This window comes from Dermacentor albipictus, chromosome 6, assembly GCF_038994185.2.
Source record: "Dermacentor albipictus isolate Rhodes 1998 colony chromosome 6, USDA_Dalb.pri_finalv2, whole genome shotgun sequence".
Lineage (NCBI taxonomy): Eukaryota > Metazoa > Arthropoda > Arachnida > Ixodida > Ixodidae > Dermacentor > Dermacentor albipictus.
Genome location: NC_091826.1, coordinates 30,277,285 through 30,296,183, shown reverse-complemented (window position 1 = coordinate 30,296,183; position 18,899 = coordinate 30,277,285). Strand labels below are relative to the sequence as shown.

General features: G+C 48.2%; 1 protein-coding gene across 7 annotated transcripts in view; it reads right to left on the bottom strand.

Moving 5' to 3' along the window:
• The window catches only part of LOC135905116 (uncharacterized), a 595,563-nt gene that overhangs the window by 531,514 nt on the left and 45,150 nt on the right, over positions 1-18,899 (bottom strand). For 6 of the 7 annotated variants that reach the window (XR_010565325.1, XR_010565321.2, XR_010565324.1 and 3 more), the window contains exon 3: positions 2,364-2,432. The gene's annotated coding sequence lies outside the window, so the exon portion shown is untranslated. Of the gene's footprint in view, positions 1-2,363; positions 2,433-7,556; positions 7,889-18,899 lie in introns of those variants that run through there. The other variant, XR_011515102.1, reaches the window with a different exon arrangement.

Sequence of the window (18,899 nt, the reverse complement as noted above, 5' to 3'; positions counted from 1 at the left end):
ATGACGTCGATGATGCCGTGCTGACATTTCTGAGACCAACGTGAGTGTCAAATTAAGATATATTGACACGTGTACTTATCTTTATCGGGCGACCACGTTTCGCCACTTAACAACTGTAATCGCACAGCGAGGGACGCGCCTGAATGTATCCGATGTTTCTGGAAAGTTATCGATGCTTCTACCCGGCTGTCTGTTGTCGCCGAACCTTGTGTTATCTGATTTCATCGCGTAACGCGAATGGTGTAGAACTTTGTGGAAGGCACCCGGGTCCGAACGATTAGTCTGGAACATTCGACGACTGCTCTATAAAAGCCGACGCGCTTGACCCGCTGATCAGATTTTCGACGATCGCCGACTGTGTTCGCCGCTTTCGTTGTGCTATAAGTGTAGCCTCTTTTGTGGGCACAGGTTCGCCCAATAAAAGCTAGTTTTGTATTCCACCGTACTGCTTGTTTCTTCTCCGTCACTACCACGTGACAATATCATTAGTGTTCGGCATTGTTCCTGCTTGTGGAGCATCATTTGATTTCACGCGTGAGGAGCGCGTGGCAGTGAGTCTACAATTTCGATGTGTCAGTATACTGTTTCATTAAAGGGTCAATATCATCATCAACGTCATCATCAGCCTGGCTACGCCCGCTGCAGGACAAAGGCCTCTCCCATACTTCTCCAACTACCCGGTCATGTGCTAATTGTGGCCGCGTTGTCCCTGCAAACTTCTTAATCTCATCCGCCCACCCAACTTTCTGCCGCCCCCTGCTACGCTTCCCTTCTCTTGGAATCCAGTCCGTAACACTTAATAGCCATCGGTTATCTTCCCTCCTCATTACATACCCGGCCCATGCCCATTTCTTTTTCTTGAATTCAACTAAGATGTCATTAACTCGCGTTTCTTCACTCACCCGATCGGCTCTCTTCTTCTCCCTTAACGTTACACCCGAAGGGTAAATATAGAGGAAGACTAAAAAGCTTTTCATACTGGTAAATCATTCCTTCAAAACACAACTTTTTTTTTCTCGTTTGGCGGACGAGAGGTTCATTATTACTGGAAGAAAAAGGTGGAAGGCGATCCAACATCTGGCTGATGTCAATTAAAAGCAACGTCTTTCTGAGTCCACCTTTACCGATGGCACTTTAACTATAGGCCCGAACAGACCCGCCCAAAATTTATGACGTCACCGCGCGCTGTTGCAGGAACTTAGTGGCAGTGTCGCCAGCGGTCGTAATGATTTCGCGTCATTTCCTGGTTTACGAAGTCTCCACTTAAGTTAAGACTGGCTTCTTTTGCGACGTAGAAAAGTAAATTACTAGTAAATTTAAATAATTGTTTTTTTACCTGCAGTGTTCCTCTAATAAAGTTCTGGGTACTGTCATATGTAGACGTCCCCCTGCAGCAAAGCTCTCTCTGTGAGCAACCCCCCCCCCCCCCCCCACCACCCCTACTCCCGTCGCCCCCTCCCCAAAAATGATATAAATGGTATTACAAGAAATATCCAGATCCAGTGCACACGTTGGCAATTATGTTTGAGGGAGGTAAGCTTCTTTCAATGGCATGCGATAAAATGTAGTTGTCGCCATGATTGCCATTTCGATTATCTTTCGCAGCGTCTTATTGCTGTCGCTATAAGTTTGCTCGAGTTTCTCAGGATTGCCGCCGCGATTGTGTTTCGAGCGTCTCATGAATGTCGTTAGATTGCATTACACATATAATAATAACAAAAAAAAAGATGGGCGCAATTACTGGCGTCGTCGCAGCGGAGCCTCATCGTGCGACGTCGATACTTCGAAACACTATGTGCTTGAACATCAGCCAGTGCTGCGGAGTCATGTGCACGTATACGGAGCCCTAGCATCATATAGGTACCAGAAAGCCAGGCAGGTGCAGGCAAAAAAAAAAAGAAGAAAAAAGAAAATGGCGCAACTTTAGAAGAACAAGAACGAAAAGAAAACAACCTGCGACGAAGTTGATGTTGCCTTTGTGATGAGTCGGCTTATGAAGCGCGCGTATACCCTCCGTGCTTCATTTCCAAGCGCATCGATCCAGTGAACAGCGTCACTCTTTGCTTCCAACGATCGCGAAGCGCGCCAGGGACAACCGTGAAGAACCGGTGATCGTTACGGTGCGCTGACTGCACGCCGCAAACATTTCTTCCCATGTTGTTCCCGGTCGTTCCGCTAGTCCGTAAGTCCTGTCCGGGGGGAGGGGGGGGGGGTGGGATAGCATGCAGAAAGCAACGTCGAACGCGTGACGTCATAACGGTCCCTCCACCATCTGCCAGAGCTGACCGCGCACGCAGCGAGCCCGTTTTACCTCGTCACGCCCACGACGACGAGACGGAACGAGTCGAATGGCTTTCACTTACGTCAACGGCTTGAGTTGAGACGTGGGACGCTACGTGGACGGCGGGACGTCCGACAGGTGGAGCGCCGGGCTGAAAAGAAAGAAACACGCACTTCGAAACCTGCGATGCAGTTCATTCGAATGTCAACGGTTATAGCGGTGACCAAACACCGGCGCGTCCAGATGGGGGAAGGGGGGAGGGGTACTCTTTCGACCGAGACACGTGGGCACGCCCGCGCCGGCGAAACTGAGCAGTGGCTCAATCGGCTGCGGCCAATTTCGTGCTCAATCGATTGAATCCTAAATTGACAGAATGTGAGAACGGGAATTATTGCTATTTCATACTAAAATTGAACAGTGGGAGCAGAAGGGAAGGACGGGTAAGAAGACTTCGTCCAGTCTTGTCCGTCCTTAGTCTCGCTGTTCAGTTTAGTAGGGCTAAATTGGTTACAGCCGAAATTGAGCAGCGGCCATAAATTGTCTGCAGACAGTGGGAGGAAGGCGATGCCACTCTTCCGCCATTGCTAAAGGAACACGCCGACTGAGCCAAATTTCAGCAGTGGCTCGAAATTCGCTGCACCCAATGCTATATAAGAAGGCAAGGCTATTGCTAAAGAGGGGCGGCTCTTCTAACGTCCCGTCAAAAATTTACCAGCTGCTTAATGTGATCATATATTATTTCCCTTGTTACCAGTGGGCAGGAATGGCAAAAATCAAGCCGCGTGCATAATTGTGTACACCATGACGTAAGGAGCTAATGATGGTGTACACACTCTCTTTGTCTCATTCGAACGTAGCTTACGCTGTGCCAGTGGAACATATCTGAAGAACCGTACCCCATACGGTGTCAAACGAAATGCTCGTTAGCGTCAGCTCTTCAGAGATGGAATGTCTTTTATTGCGATAGAGATTATGTGGACACTTAGGCTACGTTCACACTTAGCAAACCGCAAGCGGACAGAAAAGCCAAAGCGGCCGGATAATCTTTCTCGCGCATGTACAAAACGTTCACATTTGTTTCGCCACTGCAGCGGAAAACACTTCCGCTTTCTCGCACACATCTATCTAGATTGCGTACGTTTGTCCGCGTGGTGGCACTGTTTATCACACTATTTCAAGACATACGTTCATTCATTGACCCATCAGTTACTAAAAGCTACCATTTCGCGCAACTGCGCGTGTCGTTTTTAACTTTCGTCCACCACGGAAGATAAACGAGACATAGTTTCGATAGCTTTGGCTAGTTGCTTTTTCTAAAAATAGACAATGAGCAATGGAAAATGTTAAATTTTACGACCGGATGTTTACATGCGATTGCAGCTTCCGGTAAAGCGGAACGTCTTTTCGCTCCGCCTGGGCGAAAAAATCGGTTTTCCGCCCGTTTCTCCGCCTAGGCGGGCGGATTTTGTCAAGTTTTTTCCGCTTCCGCCTGCTCCAAGACCAAGTGTGAACGCAGCCTTAAGGCGCATTTCTGCCGTCGGCGCCGCCGTGAGGTTCCGTATAAAGTCCAAAGGCGATAAAATCATCGCTGCGCGCCGTATGCTGCATGTGCGAGCGAAAGCGTGCGAGTGGGAGACGCCGGCGATCGCTGCTCAATCTAGCGCACGCAACGGACGAGAGCGGGGAGGAGGCGCGCCGCCTTCCGTCGCGCGCAAACTTCGGAGGGAGGCTAGGGAGGGGTGGGCGCGTTCCATTCCGGGCGGCGCGGGCGGCAAGAATACAGCGGTGGCTTATTTTAACGCGATAGCGTTAAGGAGCTCGTGTCGCAGAAAAGCCGGTGTCGTCGGCGTCGGTGTCGGGTGTCGGCGGCGTTGACCGTGAGCGATAAATCACGGCAGGCGCTTCATAAATAAAAAGCAACTTCCAAGATTGGCCCGGTGGGAATCGAACCCAGGTCTCCGGAGTGTGAGACGGAGACGCTACCACTCAGCCACGAGTTCGATGCTTTCAAGCGGTGCAAACGCGCCTCTAGTGAATGCGGTGTTGCCTTCGAAACGAGCCGTGGAAAGTTCTACTGCGGTGTATATCGGTAATTATGAACATGTAACGTACAGAAGTCACAATTACACGAGTTGCGAAGTGCGTTTCCGCTGCATTTCTTCTGCGCTTTCCGCACACGCAGAGCCATCTTGCGGCAAACACAGAAGACCCCCTCCTCTCAATGTACGGCGCTGCCCCGACAGGAGGCGCGCCGCGCGCGCATTGGGACCGCTGCCAGGCGCGTCGCGGGACTCCCTCTCCCCTGACGACGCTTCGCCGTGCTCCCGGTTTAGATTACTATCTATCTCTCTGCCCGTGCCGATCACGACGTTTGGCTGGCGTAGATCGTTTCCCCTCCGAGACACCGAGTTCTTTGGTTCGTTTCGTTCGCTCAGGCGCACGTTTTGTTGCCGCGCCGAACGCTGCGTTGCTCGACGCTCACCGCGTGATAGGTGGGCGCTAAGTCCGATGCGGGGCGCATCGTAAGTGATTGCTGTGCCGTAGCGCATTGTCTTATACCCCTTGGCGGGTCGACGGGAACGCTGTCGCGTCCCACTCTTGAAGGCGAAGCTTAAGCGTCCTCCAATTTTTTTTAAAGATCTCTCGAGGGAGGACGCCAGCAAGTGGCCAAACGGGGTTTTGAACGCAAGGGTAATAAAGCTTGTTGCATGCACAAGGACTAGCGCTCGGTGATTTCACGTGACCATCAAGCACGCGCTCGATACACGAGCCAGAGTGAATGGGCGTGAGTTAACGGAACAAGGCAGGTGGGCGGTGGAGGGAAGCGGTGAGTGTGGAGTGAAGGGGTTGGAGTTGAGAGAGCGTCTCTAAAAAGGGGGGTGGGCAGGAGCAGTACGCGTCCCACTTGCTTCACGAGAGAGTTCGTTGGCCTCACCCCCCCTCCCCACCTTGAGCATCGAAAGAGTGGGCGGGGCAAACCGCGGAAGGAGCCGTTCTGTACAACGAAGACGAGTCAGTCATGAATGACGATGATTATTCATGTTACTTCGCTATACAGCTCTTTTTTTTTGTACTATGTTGCGTAGGAACGGCAACAGCGGTTCAGAACAAAAACAGCCTTAACTGCGGCCCACCGCAAGTTGCGCCGTGCAACACACGAAACCTAGCTGCAGTTAGTTAATTAGCCGTGAAAAAAAAAATATTTGCAATGTCACGCGCGCCTCTTCATGCAGCGGTGGTTACTGCTACTTCTTTACTTTGCGGCGCAAATTCGCGTCTGCTATACTAGCTTTTCTTGCGCCGCGGTAACCCAAACGTACACATGTCGCAGTAGCCCATACATAGTGGCCATGACGTATAGCGCTACTGAGCTCGAGGTCGTGAGTTCGATCCCGGCCGCGGCGGCCGTATTATGACGGAGGCGAAACGCGAAAGAACGCTGGTGTACTTCGATTTGGGTGCCTGTTTTTGTTTTTTTTAAATAAGAGCAGGTGGTATATTCGATACGATTACTGCCCAGACCAGTGCGTACGCGGTGCAGATCAGCAGGAACGCTCGCGCGCTTAGAGTGCACGCGGAGACAATGCTCGTGCAAGCAGCGCAAGGCAGTATACGCGGCCCTGATGCTGTAACCCGTTACATTGTCTCGCCGTTTGCTGCAACCTTTATTCAAAGGATTATTACTGTCGTACGGTGAGTGAGTGAGTGAAATAACTTTAATAGGTCCAGAGAAGACGCAGGGGAGACTCCGCGACAACTGGCAATAGTCCCACGTAGGGAACGCCAAGCCGAGCTTGACGGTCATCGCTCGGCGCAGAGGCGCGTCTTCTGTATCCGAAATTTCTTGGATGTTGTGGCCCGTTCCGATGCGAGGGCCTTATTATAATAATTAGAACAAAAAAAAAACAGAACAGAGCACAGGACAGGCAGCGCTCTGTCCTGTGCTTTTTGCTCTCGTCCTGTGTCACGCTGTTTCTGTTATTTTATTCTAGAGATGAGCCAACCAGCCTCTTTGAACACATTGTTATAATCAGATTGCGCGCGCGAGCGACGCGAATGATGTCGCGCGTCCTGGAATGCGCGCAAGTATAGGCGATTAATTCGGAATGCAGTACTGCGCGCTGATACCTGCATAAACAGGCGACCGCGACTTGACCCGCGAGTTCTGATTCTGCGACCAATGATAGCATATATACTAGCCCCTATCACTGTGATTTCAGATTTTCTTATTATTGATTTGTATTTGTTGTTTTGCCATAATGTCCCCCAAACGAAGAACTAAATCTCTAACCCAAACGTCTGGCAGTGTGCGAGCTTCCCAGAAAAATAAACTAGGCATTCGCGTTTTTTAGACATCCTGTATTTGATCAAATTCTGGAGTTTCTGACACGTATCATATAACTACAATCTCATTGTGCGGCACGCCGTAGTGGTGGGGCAAGGGGGTGAGGGAGGGGGAGGGCGACTCTGGATTATTTTGAGCACCTGGCGTTCTTTAATAACGTGCACCCAATGAGCAATGGCTACGCGAGCGTTTTCGGGTTTTCCGCCGCGATCAAACGCGTAACGGCACTGATTGAACGCCATAGCCTTCGAGCTACCACGGCGGGTTGAACATTCTTACGAGGGTCTCTAATGCGAATCCACTAACTCACTAATGCAGGCTTTAAAGTTTAATTAAGGCTTACACCACTACGCGCAAAATTATCCGGCGATTCGGCGGCTGTTAGCGCACGTGGCTTGGTATCTACAGGTCTTCATGCGCACACTCATCTGAAGTATGGTGTGAATGTTACTCAGTTTCGTGTAATCATTTCTCTTTACCGAGAAGACATGATTGCGTCTTTTAATTCAATTGACAGGTATACTTTTGAGCACCCTCTTGTAAGTTCGAACGTTGGCACTGGCAATGACACGTACTTTATACTACGGGCAGGTTGTGGGGGTTGTCAGTGATCCCCCAAAACGAATGTATACTTTTGTCAGCGCTATTCTTAAACAAGAAAGCAAAAAAAAAGAAAATAAGAAAGGAAGACCACTGCGCGCCGCCTTGGTCTATCTGTACCGTTATTTCACTCTGTTTTCAATCTAAACGATCCATACTGTTGAGTGACAGCAAATAAAATGTATAAAAAAAGCAAGCAACACTGTGCTGGAGGAATCAGCAGTACGCCACCTGAACATCAGCAACAGAAAACATAGGCATTTCCTGCGAACAATTTTTATTCGCTCGAACAACCAGGGGCGAAAACGGCACTTACAAACACGACTCTAAATAGCTCACAGACATTTTTTTTTCTATAGCTCGCTCGCATTATTCAACTAAATCAATCACCAACCTTGTTGGCACAGTCAGCCGGCCTTGTCAGAAAACCGCATTTATACCCGCGTCGTTAATCAAAAGCTAGAAATCAATTTTCGTTTTTCCTGTCGCACGAAAACGGCTTTATTACGGCGCGCACTTCTGTGGGATACGTCAAACGACAGCGACTCCCAACGTAGACGAAAGACACGGTTGGCGGTGACCTTGAACCCTAGAAGAGGCAGAAACGTTGGAAACGGATGCTTCCAGGCGGGTGTAGACCACGCGTAGCTCCACAGCTGATTCTGTACGTGTGTATCGTGGAAAGAACGCAGACGCAAAAAAAAATAAAACACCGAACACGTGGAAAGCGCAAACGCGCGCAGTAGTAAATTGTTTTTTTGAAGCCGAAAGAGAAGTGGGGGGAAAAAAACGAAAAGAAAAAGTTATGGAAAGCTTACTGTGCATAGCGACACTACCTATACATTTCTACAAAATAAAGAAATGAAAGCACAGTGCTCGCGCGGGTCTTCATACTTCATAGTTTATTTCAAATAAGGAACAAGGCAAAAAGAAATGAGATGTAAAAGAAAAGATGGCTGGCTCTCCCGTAATCGAGAGTACATGTAAGCATGAAGCGGCAACCGGCAAAGCAGATTGGTTGGAGATGATACTAGCCACAATCTTAATATGGGTGTATAGTGCATGTTCGCAACGGCACACCCCACCAAACCCCACTGCACCATGCCATACTGTTCACTGGTCCATATGGACGCTGCCCAGCTATAAGAAGAAAACCGGCTGAAGGCCGCATGACAGGCAGCGAAAAACGCTAGGGAGGCAGATCGCACTGCATAGCTCGAAGAAGAATGAATTGAATTTTGGGGTTTTACGTCTGAAAACCACGATTTGTTTTTGGGGCACGCCGTAGTGGGGAACTCTGGATTAAACTTGACCACCGGGGATCATTAACGCAGCGCCAATGCAAGGGACCACGGGCGTTTTTGCACTTCGCCTCTATCGAAATGCGGCCGCCGCGGACGGGATTTGATCCCGCGACCCCGTGCTTAAGCATCGCAACAGGATAACTGCTAAGCCATCGCGGCGGGTAGAAGCGCCTGTATATGGGAGAAGCCACGCAGTGTGGCGCCATCTCTCGAGGCGACGCAAGTATGCGGCCCGTAGGGTGGCCAACACAGCAACAAAGAACATCAAGCGGAAAGTCATAGTGGCTGAAATAATCTCATGGGTGGCGGCAATGGAAAAGAAACCTGCCATAAGTAACTACTTAAGAGGAAAAAACGAAACCGGGAAAGAAGCAATTTATGAGAACTCAAAGGGAAGCTCTTTTCGAAGTGAAGTTGGCATGCCTTAGAACACGCAGCTATAAAGCCAGATATAAGAAGGAAGAAGAAGCATATGCTTGCTGCGGTAAAGCTAGAGAAACGACGGAGCAGGTTTTATTAGAATGTGAAGACGTCTACCCAGCGGTCGATTTAGGCACCACTGGCCTCCTTGAAACCCTTGTTTTCAGCGAGAGCAGGGGAAAAGTAAACAACGCACTAGAGATTAGTAAGAGGCGATTGGAAGATCGGCGGAAGAAAAGTAGCGAAACGACAAAAAGCGGAGACGCACGAAAGCAAAGTTCCCAATATGGGATCAGAAAATTTGTTTGCGGGAGTTCATATGGTTTTATTTTTCTTTTGCCTTTTTAACCTAGGTAGGGTATTAAGCAGTATAATAGCAGGAGCTTGGTGGCGCAGCCCACCATCCCGTTTCAAACGGGACGCTCATGACATCCATCCATCCGTCCACGCAAAATCTACACCGTGGAACTCGCCGACCGCTGGCGTTTAGATGAGCGCTCGTGGCCAAAAGATGATAATGAAGTGCATGGTGGACTGTATCTGCCTCTTGAACATCGCTATTGGAAATGACAAATGAACCTTCAGCGTACTAGAAGTTACAACTTGAGTGGTATTGTGAACAAACATTTGGAAGAACTGGGAAGCAACATTTTGTGTAACTTGTTTTGGCAGTAACCAGCGTATGTAGTGCGGTCCTGTAAAAAGGGTTGGGGTGGCCAGAGACAACACTTTCTGCATCGCCACTACCGCTGGCAAATACGTCTCTCTTTATTGCGTCGTGCCGTGATTGTGACTCGGTGTGCGTATCGTCTCTTGTCGAAATAAACTTTTTCCAAACACATAAGCTGCTCTCCCGCCGTCACCAACAGTACGCGTAGCAAACTCGCTTATTTTCCTATAGTTCTGGCTAAGCAAGTCTCACTAGGTTGCGCAGCAGTTTTTGCGTCTGCCGAAATGCAGCGGACGATGGAGCTTGTCGTGCATAGTTACATTTGGTAGGTCGCTGTGCACTAAAAGTGCATGTGATCTACTTGATGATGATGAGTACCCACGTAGGCCACTGCTACTTTATTGTATGGGCCATTACTGTCGAACACTTATGCCGCAGAGTACAGGCAACTTGCGTCCGACAGCGGTAACGCCAGCACCGCAGTATACGGCGGCTGCGTGCTGCGTCCTGCGTGCAGCATGCTGCGGCTTGTACAACTAATAATTACAAAGTGGCGTGAGACACCAGTTTCCAGGCTTTGTGAAATGTTGTGTGAGACAGATTTGCCCTCTCAAGTGAAGGATTTTCATGGGCAATATCATGCAATATATATTCTACCTACAAGAGACATGCTTGAACGCTGGCATATGGTAGCGAATGATAAGTGCATTCATTGCGCACAGAGACCAACGCGCATGCAGTAAAGGACTGCGTTCTAGCACGTACTTTCCAGAAGCTTGTTGCAAGGATTTTGAAATATTCATCATGCGGCCATCACAGCGCCAAGATCGGTTTGCGAGTCTCGTCTACTACAGTGCTAGCTACGTTTTGTGGTGCTTCCGCAACATTGCAGAATGATCTCGGCAGTCAAACAGAGCAATGTACCCCAGAATGCGCAAACCATGGGTGATAGTATGGGGTCATCTTGAAGAACAGTTTCTCAAACTCGATGAAGCCGAGTTTCTTCGCCATTGGTCTACGCAGTACCTAACCGTCTCCCGAGGCAAAGTCTTTCTACAGCCAGAATAATGCTCAAATTCTATTTCCCTGAGTTGACACTTTGTATTTGTATGTGCCCCGGGTGTCTTCCATAAATTCGAGGCTGACAATAGTACTTTTGCGTGGACGCTGTAATGATGTTTTGTTATTGTTGTGTGTGGCAAAGCCAGTGTCAAGCAGACACCATTTATCATTTCATTTGCTGATCTGTTTTGTTTACATCAAGTATCAACATGTGCTATACCTTATACAGTACTTTACGTTCATACCACAGTTGTAAGCGTGCCTACCGGTGAATAAATTTCCTTGTCAACTTGCCCGGATGTTCTCGTTTGAGTGTCCTAATTACGGCACTGGCTTTTGGCTCAAGGTCACTCGAAAGTCGCCAAAAATGGGAGCTAAAAGCATTTCACGCCTAAAAAGGACGGACCAAGCTCAACGGGGCGCTGTGATCCAATTGCAGAACAGGAGCAGTTTGGTGACGCCGAGGGCAGTCGAGAGCCGTTCGACCTGCTGCCGCGAAAGAAAGCCGGGTACGAAGGAAATCACGTCCCAGGAAGCACAAGTTGGCTACTAGCTAGCTTGACACATCTCGAGCAGGCTAGAAGCAGCTAGCGCTGTGTCATGCTATAGTTTAGACATCTTCAAGATGGCTAGCACTTGACGTCTCCAAGCCATACGCTTCTAGCCACTGTGAAGACAATGAGAAAAAATGTCAAAATTTCGAAGACGTTGCCAGCGAGAGTACAGGATAGCCTCGACGAATTAGAGGTGGGGGGGGGGGGGAGGGTGCGGCTCGGCAAAACAGACTCAAAAAGGTGGGGGCCGGCAGGGTCAAGACGATAAATTACTGCTAAAGGCCCCACAATTAGCTCATGAAAGTGTGTATAATCCAGTATTAGGCATGAAGGCAATGCGAATAATACCAACGGCAGGTAACAAACAAGTGCGGTCACCGAAGGTCACAGCCGCCTACAGCTGAGACCTTTTTTGCACAATGATGGCAGTAAAGAGCACCAGTTTATGAAACTGTTTCAAGAGAAGCCACCAGGAAGTAAAACACAACCCTTAGCAGCTCATAAGCATACATATTCAACATTTCATAAAAACTGAACCTTCAGTGTGGTTCAAAAATATGACGGGCACTGCTATCTTGAGCGCAAAGAAATTATCCCCCTTACACATCAGCTATATGAAACTTGGAATTTTAAGGTCAAGAAATTTAGTACTGTGCGACCTTTGTTCAATGTTCCTGTATGAAATGTAAAAAAGACCATACGCGAATCATGTTAAGCTTTAAATTACTTTTGCGTGTATTGTTTTGATTGAATGCATATAATTTTTTTTAATTCTTTACATAAGATACCTTAACCTTCAGTTGGCCTTCATTCTATTTTTACTGAGTGGTTCCTGTTCTGCACTAGACCATGTGGCTGTCAAGACATCAATGTCGCCTGCAGTGTTGTCACAAAGGAGTGTGAAGCCGATGTAGTCTGCATCTTTTTCCATTTCCTTTGTTCCGAGATAATCAGTCTTTTTGTTTTTCAAAGCACTTGTCTTCACTTCAAGGTCGCATTTGAAAGTCTCTGTACGCTATGAAATTCTGTGCCAATCGTAGAGAGAAGTCCGGTGCCCTTTCTCACTGCAAGAGGAAAGCTTGGAAGAAGCGATTCACAGCGGTCGTTGAATGTGACCTTGAAGTAATGTAGAGTTAATTTGGAGAAAGCAATGACCATAAATTTGAGACACGAAACAAGGCTAACGCAATGTGCATTTCGTGTTTTCAATAGTGGGCTATCACATTTGTACTGTTTCATTGACATAAGCAAGCACACCTTAAGCCTGTTAATAGCCATGGTGCTAGTATATTGCTGTTGTAGTTTAAGTAGTCGTTTGGGCTACCTGCATCAGCTGAGAAATGTCCGAATTTCATAGGCTACTAGGAACTATCCGGCGTGGGCTAATATTCTGTCGCACTCTATCAAAACATTGGCAGAGACTGGCTGACAAAACTGCTGATTGAGCATAATCTGCGAGTCAAAAATAAATGTGATGCATTATATAGCCTTAAAAACATGAAATTCTTACAGTATTTTCAGACATATATGAAAGCGAGTTACACTTGAATTAATTGGTGAAGAAATCTATCTAGATTTTAAATTTAGTTATAACTATAAGTCTGAATTCTAGCTTGACAAATTGCGATGTCTAAATGCTGTCAGCTTCAAGAAAGGAAGTTCTGTGTTGTGCCATTTGTCAGTAAGAAAAATGGCCTTTCCCTTTTGAAGTTTACCGTATTCAATTTGCATTTGATATTGAAACAATGATGATGAGGGTTTTTTGTTATTCTTTGTAATGACGAGAAGGCACTTAGTGTTTTTTAGGCGTATATCACAAAATTTTTGTCTCGTTTCTATACCAATAATGGGTAGCCGTCAACTGAGTAAGTATGCTACAGAACCTCAATTCCTTGTTCGATAATATTAAAATATTAATAATTAATACATAACTTTTAGTGTGACTGCTGAAAACGTCCGCCAAGTGTAGTGCGGCTTCAGACTTGAAACAGAAGTCTATTCATGTCACCGAAATTCGGATGCGGCGGTCTCTTGGTGCCAGACGCCATGACACAATGGGAGGCCAGTCACAGTTAACTTGTATTTTCAATCAGTAACTTTTGAAAGCACCACAAATCAGTTTTGTGTGCGTGCGTGTGTGTGTGCGTGCGTCTGCGCGCATATGTGTGTGGCATTGGTATAGTTTTTGGAGCCCTGATTTAGGCAAAATTACTCTTTTAGAACATTGGTAACCATAAAGACACATTCGATAGAGCAGTGTGAATGCGCCTTTGCTGCCTTTTAAGCCTTCACTTCTGTCCAAGTATTAGCCTGTTCTTTCTCTGCGCTGATTGCTTTATTCGAAAATCACGTGTACTACGTATAGAAATGCTGTCAGAAAAAGCTCATTGGTCCCTGTACCCGTATTACAAACAATTTATTACGACATTAAGTAAGGCAATTTTTTCGAGCATTGATAATTAGGATTTCTAAGCTTTCTGTAAAGAAGTTGCATTTACTAAGGACCTGACGTATTAGTCACATTCATACCAACCACGCTGAATAACTTTTTTCTTTATGAAACAAGTTCCATTTATTACTGCTCCCTCAAGCATCTATGAGCCATGATGGAAGGTTGTGTCTGTGTAGAGACAGGAAACAGCCTTTCTGTATGCTGTTTTTATCTTTCTTAATATGCACTTTCCACATACTTGCGCTCAGTTCTGCTGCCACTAGTATTGCACGCAACCGTTTAACTGAATGCAACCGTTCAGAGTGCAGTTTACCTGAGGGTATAGTGTTTTTTATTGGCTGTATTCGGGGGAAGCGGCAAATGTGGCTTTTACATATGGATCCATTCATTTTCATGCCAGTGTAAGTCTATACTGGCACATGAGATGCACATGCAGTGCAGTCTACTCAAGGCCTGTGGAACATGGAGAAATAGAATCGCACATTTGGTGCAATATTTCAGACTGACATGCTTATTAAGTGCACCGCTACAGCTGGCGTGCGTGGCATAGCATGCTAATGCTGATCCACTATAGTGTCACAAAAAGAAACAATGGTCCTTTCTGATTGAAGACGTAGACCGTTTTACTGGCATGGTGCCCAAATGTTAAGAACGGCTGAACAAAATGAGTGGACTGCAGTGTGCTATGTCCACTCAGTGTGCGCTTGAGCCGAACTAGAACACCTGCTTAAGTTGTATGTTAAATTCTAAGAAATAAAGGGCCCTAATTAAAAGCAGCTTTTTTTTCTGCCCCACATGTGAAACGGCAGACGTACATCTCTAATATTGTTTCATTGCCAACTTTGGTGCGCATGACACAATTGGTGAATGCTGACGCCATTTGATCACCAGAAAGGCTTATACTACTAGCACAACCTCAGGCAAAGAATGTTGTCTTGCAGTTTAAGAGGAAGGTGTTGGAGAACAACATATAGAGCACAAATACATTTCTTTGGGAACGCTGGGATCACTATTTCAGTACTGGTGCTATACATTGACAAAATAATTTTTGCTCGACAATATTTATCACTTCGCATGAATGATTATGAATTTGGTATTTGTGCAATATTACAGTGGCATGTGATCAAGGGCTTGATATCATCTGATCCGGTAGGGGATCAACTTGGCACACGAAAGACACTGACCACACTCTAAGTGAACATTTTTCTGCGGTCGTTTCCTTTCTTGTGATTTTTTCAGTGACGTGTAAAACGGTTGCAAAATAACACTCGTGTACCCTGCATTGAACGCACGTTAAGGAACCCCAAGTGGTCGGAATTAACCCGGAGAGCCCGTCCCGCTCCCCCCTCCTTTGCTATAGGGCGTGTATCATAATAAGATCGCGGTTTTGACACGTAAAACCTGACGAATCAATCAATCAATACCTTCAAGCCATAATAATAGTACTGACTTTCTTCTTTTTTTTACATCGACGTTTTGCCCATACTGTGCAGAAGTCCGGATCGCCAATGCAGCCGAGCCTCCAACCCGCACTGCGCACACGTGCACCTGGTGCACCCCTGCGCGTAGGCGCTGCACCTGCCTGTTGGTGCCAGTCGGTCAGCAACCCGTGCGCCCTTGTGCTGCCATCCTTCACCCACGCGCTAAAAATACCGACTGCCTTCTGTAGATAGAGCGAAAGAAGTTACGCAGTAAATGCTGGTTGAATCATACGTACTGAACACGGAAAATTGTGCACACGCACGTGTCTCCACTCGTCGGTTCGTGCATGATGACATTATATATATATATATATATATATATATATATATATATATATATATATATATATATATATATATATATATGTGTGTGTGTGTGTGTGTGTGTGTGTGTGTGTGTGTGTGTGTGTGTGTGTGTGTGTGTGTGTGTGTGTGTGTGTGTGTGTGTGTGTGTGTGTGCAGAGAAATGTGACCGCTAAACAATAGTTTCATGGTCGACAATTTCTTTCCAACGGCGTATACTGCTTACGCGAGTTGACTCGTATTCGAATAGTGGCTGCAGGAACGGTGAGCCAGCCTCTCCTTTAATTCCGGATTAATAAAAATACCAAGTGCGCAATAAGTCGCCCTTCATCGGTCTTCTCTTCCTTTCCCTTAAGGGCTAATGTAGCCGGCGGTGTTTCGGCTTTGTCTGGGGTTTTTTGGACATTCGAGGCACGTTTGCGCCTCCGCAATGGGCGCCGCCGTGCTCTCCTGCTATCGTTCGGCGCATGCGCGAGTCGCACGTGGAGGTTGAGGAGTACGTTGCAGCACGTTCGGCTACAAAGAAACGGCGAAGCCACAGCGGACGCACCGTCATTCCGAGGTTCGCTGCGGCCAGCCGGTGCAGTACGCCACGCCAGAGTCCTTCCATTTTTCCAAAACATGGGAGGACCCTGGCCACGCTTTGCCCACTACTTATGGCCCCCTACGAGAACTGAAGGACTTCTATACGAGGCAGAATACTTTATTGTTGCGGAAGCATTTGGACGGACGGTCGAGGGCGCGTTCCCTTCCCGTCGTCGCGGTTGGCGTCGCCGTGCTGTCCTGGTATCGACGCAGGTGCGCGGCCCACTTGTTGATTGGTCAGGGCGGACTCCAGAGACGGCCAAGTGTGTCTGACTGCAAACGCGATGACGCCTAGTGGACGTGCCGTCGCGTTCCGTTCAATCGGCTCTGCCGGAGCCAGCGCAGCGTGCTGGCTTCCGCTATACTGCAACAAGCTTTGCGCGCATGCGCACACATTAGCGTTCTCAGTGGGGTTCTGTGCGCATATGCTCGGGGTGCATGCACTGGCCCTAGAGGAACGGACCGACAGAGGTCAGGCTAAGTCTACCTAATCCTTTCTTTGAGCGCTGACAAACGCCGATGGTTTTCTTTCGCTCCCGTCTCGCGCACCATCGACGTGCGACGCAGGTAATGCATATGCCGCAGTTTCACATTTTAATGCGACAGTTATTATCGGGCTCGTGAAGCGGAAAATCCGGCGGCGTGCCCGGAGATGGTACAAAAAAAATGGCTGTGGCTTAGGTAAGGTTAAGCCCAGGATGCGAAGCATACTAGCCTTTATTTTAGTTGTTGAACCACTGTTTAGCCTGGTGAACTGCTGTTGCTTGGCTATATTTGGTTCGGCTAGACGAAGAAACAACTCATGCATTACTGCTTCGCCTTCAAGAGTGGAACGCGACAGCGTTCCCGTCGACCCGCCAAGGGGTGTAAGACAATGGGCTACAGGGCAGCGACTACGCGCCCCGCATTGGACGCGGTGAGCGTCGAGCAAAGCAGCGTTCGGCGCGGCAACGAAATGTGCGCCTGAGCAAGAGACGCACGCCTTATAAACAGCTCGTTTCTAAGGCAACACCGCATTCACTAGAGGCGCTTTTGTACCGCTTTGAAGCATCGTACTCGTGGCTCAGTGGTAGCGTCTCCGTCCCACACTCCGGAGACCCTGGTTCGATTCCCACCCAGCCCGTCTTGCAAGAGTTGAGCCAAAGCCACTTCTCCTCTGTCGTGACGTCAGGGTGTCACGTGGTTTCAAGGCGACACCGCCGCGCCTGAGGAGCTGGGTTGAGCTCTCGTAATATGCTTCGCATAAAAGTCACGTGGTCTCAGAGACGTGCTCGTGCCACAGCCCGCGTCTCTTCTTCCGCGGCTGGCTCCGACGCCGATTATCGTGGCAGCGTTCCCATACTGCCCCCTCCCTCTGCGAAAGCGCTGCCGGCACTGGCCCACTGCCAGTAGGTGCGGCGATTTCGGCGAGTTCCGCCGGGCACACCGATGGACGAACCTTCGACGGAGATGGTACAGTCGCGATCAATTTGAAGGTGATCGCTCGAGCTGCGACCAGCGGACCTTCCAAGCAGCATAGCGGCCGATTTCGTAACTGCGAAGATAAAAATTGCGCTACCTTCTTCCCCTTTTACTCTCGTCCAGACTGCAACCATCACCCCCAAGACTAACTCGCCACATTTTTGTGTTTGTTACCTTTCATGGCAATGATGTAACACTCTCGGAAGAGAACAGCAGTTTACAATAGGCAGTGAGGCACTGGAAGTGGTAAGGGAATACATCTACTTAGGGCAGGTAGTGACTGCGGATCCGGATCATGAGACAGAAATAATCAGAAGAATAAGAATGGGCTGGGGTGCGTTTGGCAGGCATTCTCAGATCATGAACAGCAGGTTGCCATTATCCCTCAAGAGAAAAGTGTATAATAGCTGTGTCTTACCAGTACTCACCTACGGGGCAGAAACCTGGAGGCTTACGAAAAGGGTTCTACTCAAATTGAGGACGACGCAACGAGCTATGGAAAGAAGAATGATAGGTGTAACGTTAAGAGATAAGAAAAGAGCAGATTGGGTGAGGGAACAAACGCGAGTTAATGACATCTTAGTTGAAATCAAGAAAAAGAAATGGGCATGGGCAGGACATGTAATGAGGAGGGAAGATAACCGATGGTCGTTAAGGGTTACGGACTGGATTCCAAGGGAAGGGAAGCGTAGCAGGGGACGGCAGAAAGTTAGGTGGGCGGATGAGATTAAGAAATTTGCAGGGACGGCATGGCCACAATTAGTACATGACCGGGGTTGTTGGAGAAATACGGGAGAGGCCTTTGCCCTGCAGTGGGCGTAACCAGGCTGATGATGATGATGATGATGATGATGATGATGATGATGATGATGATGGCAATGATGTGTGTGCATCCCTGCCTCACGCATACATTGGCTAACAATGACGCCTCTGTGCAATAGCTGATAAGGCAGTCGAAATGAATTCGCAGGTTATCTCGTGAAGGGTGACGAAAAGCTGCGAGTTGCCAGACGGGAGTGACAGCTGCTCAGGGAACAGCAAAAGAGAGAGAGGGTAGCTACCTGATGTTTCCCTCTTGACTGACGGTGATGACGTAACGTGGCGCTGCTCCTAGTTTCGGTCGCCGCTCGAGCGACCACCTTCAAATTGATCGCGACTGTACAAAAGGACGCGCGGTCACAGAGACAGACCGCACCTATGGCCGGTCTATATATAGCTCCATGCGTCGCGGATCTGCGAGTCGGTGCGGCGATTTCGGCGTGTTCTGCCGTGCCCTCCGATGAACGAACCTTCGACTTCTCAGTCGGTAGCTGCGCCCGGCTCCTTTGGACGTCCACGCAAGTACTCGAACGAGGCCGACGCACGTCACGTGAGAAATGAT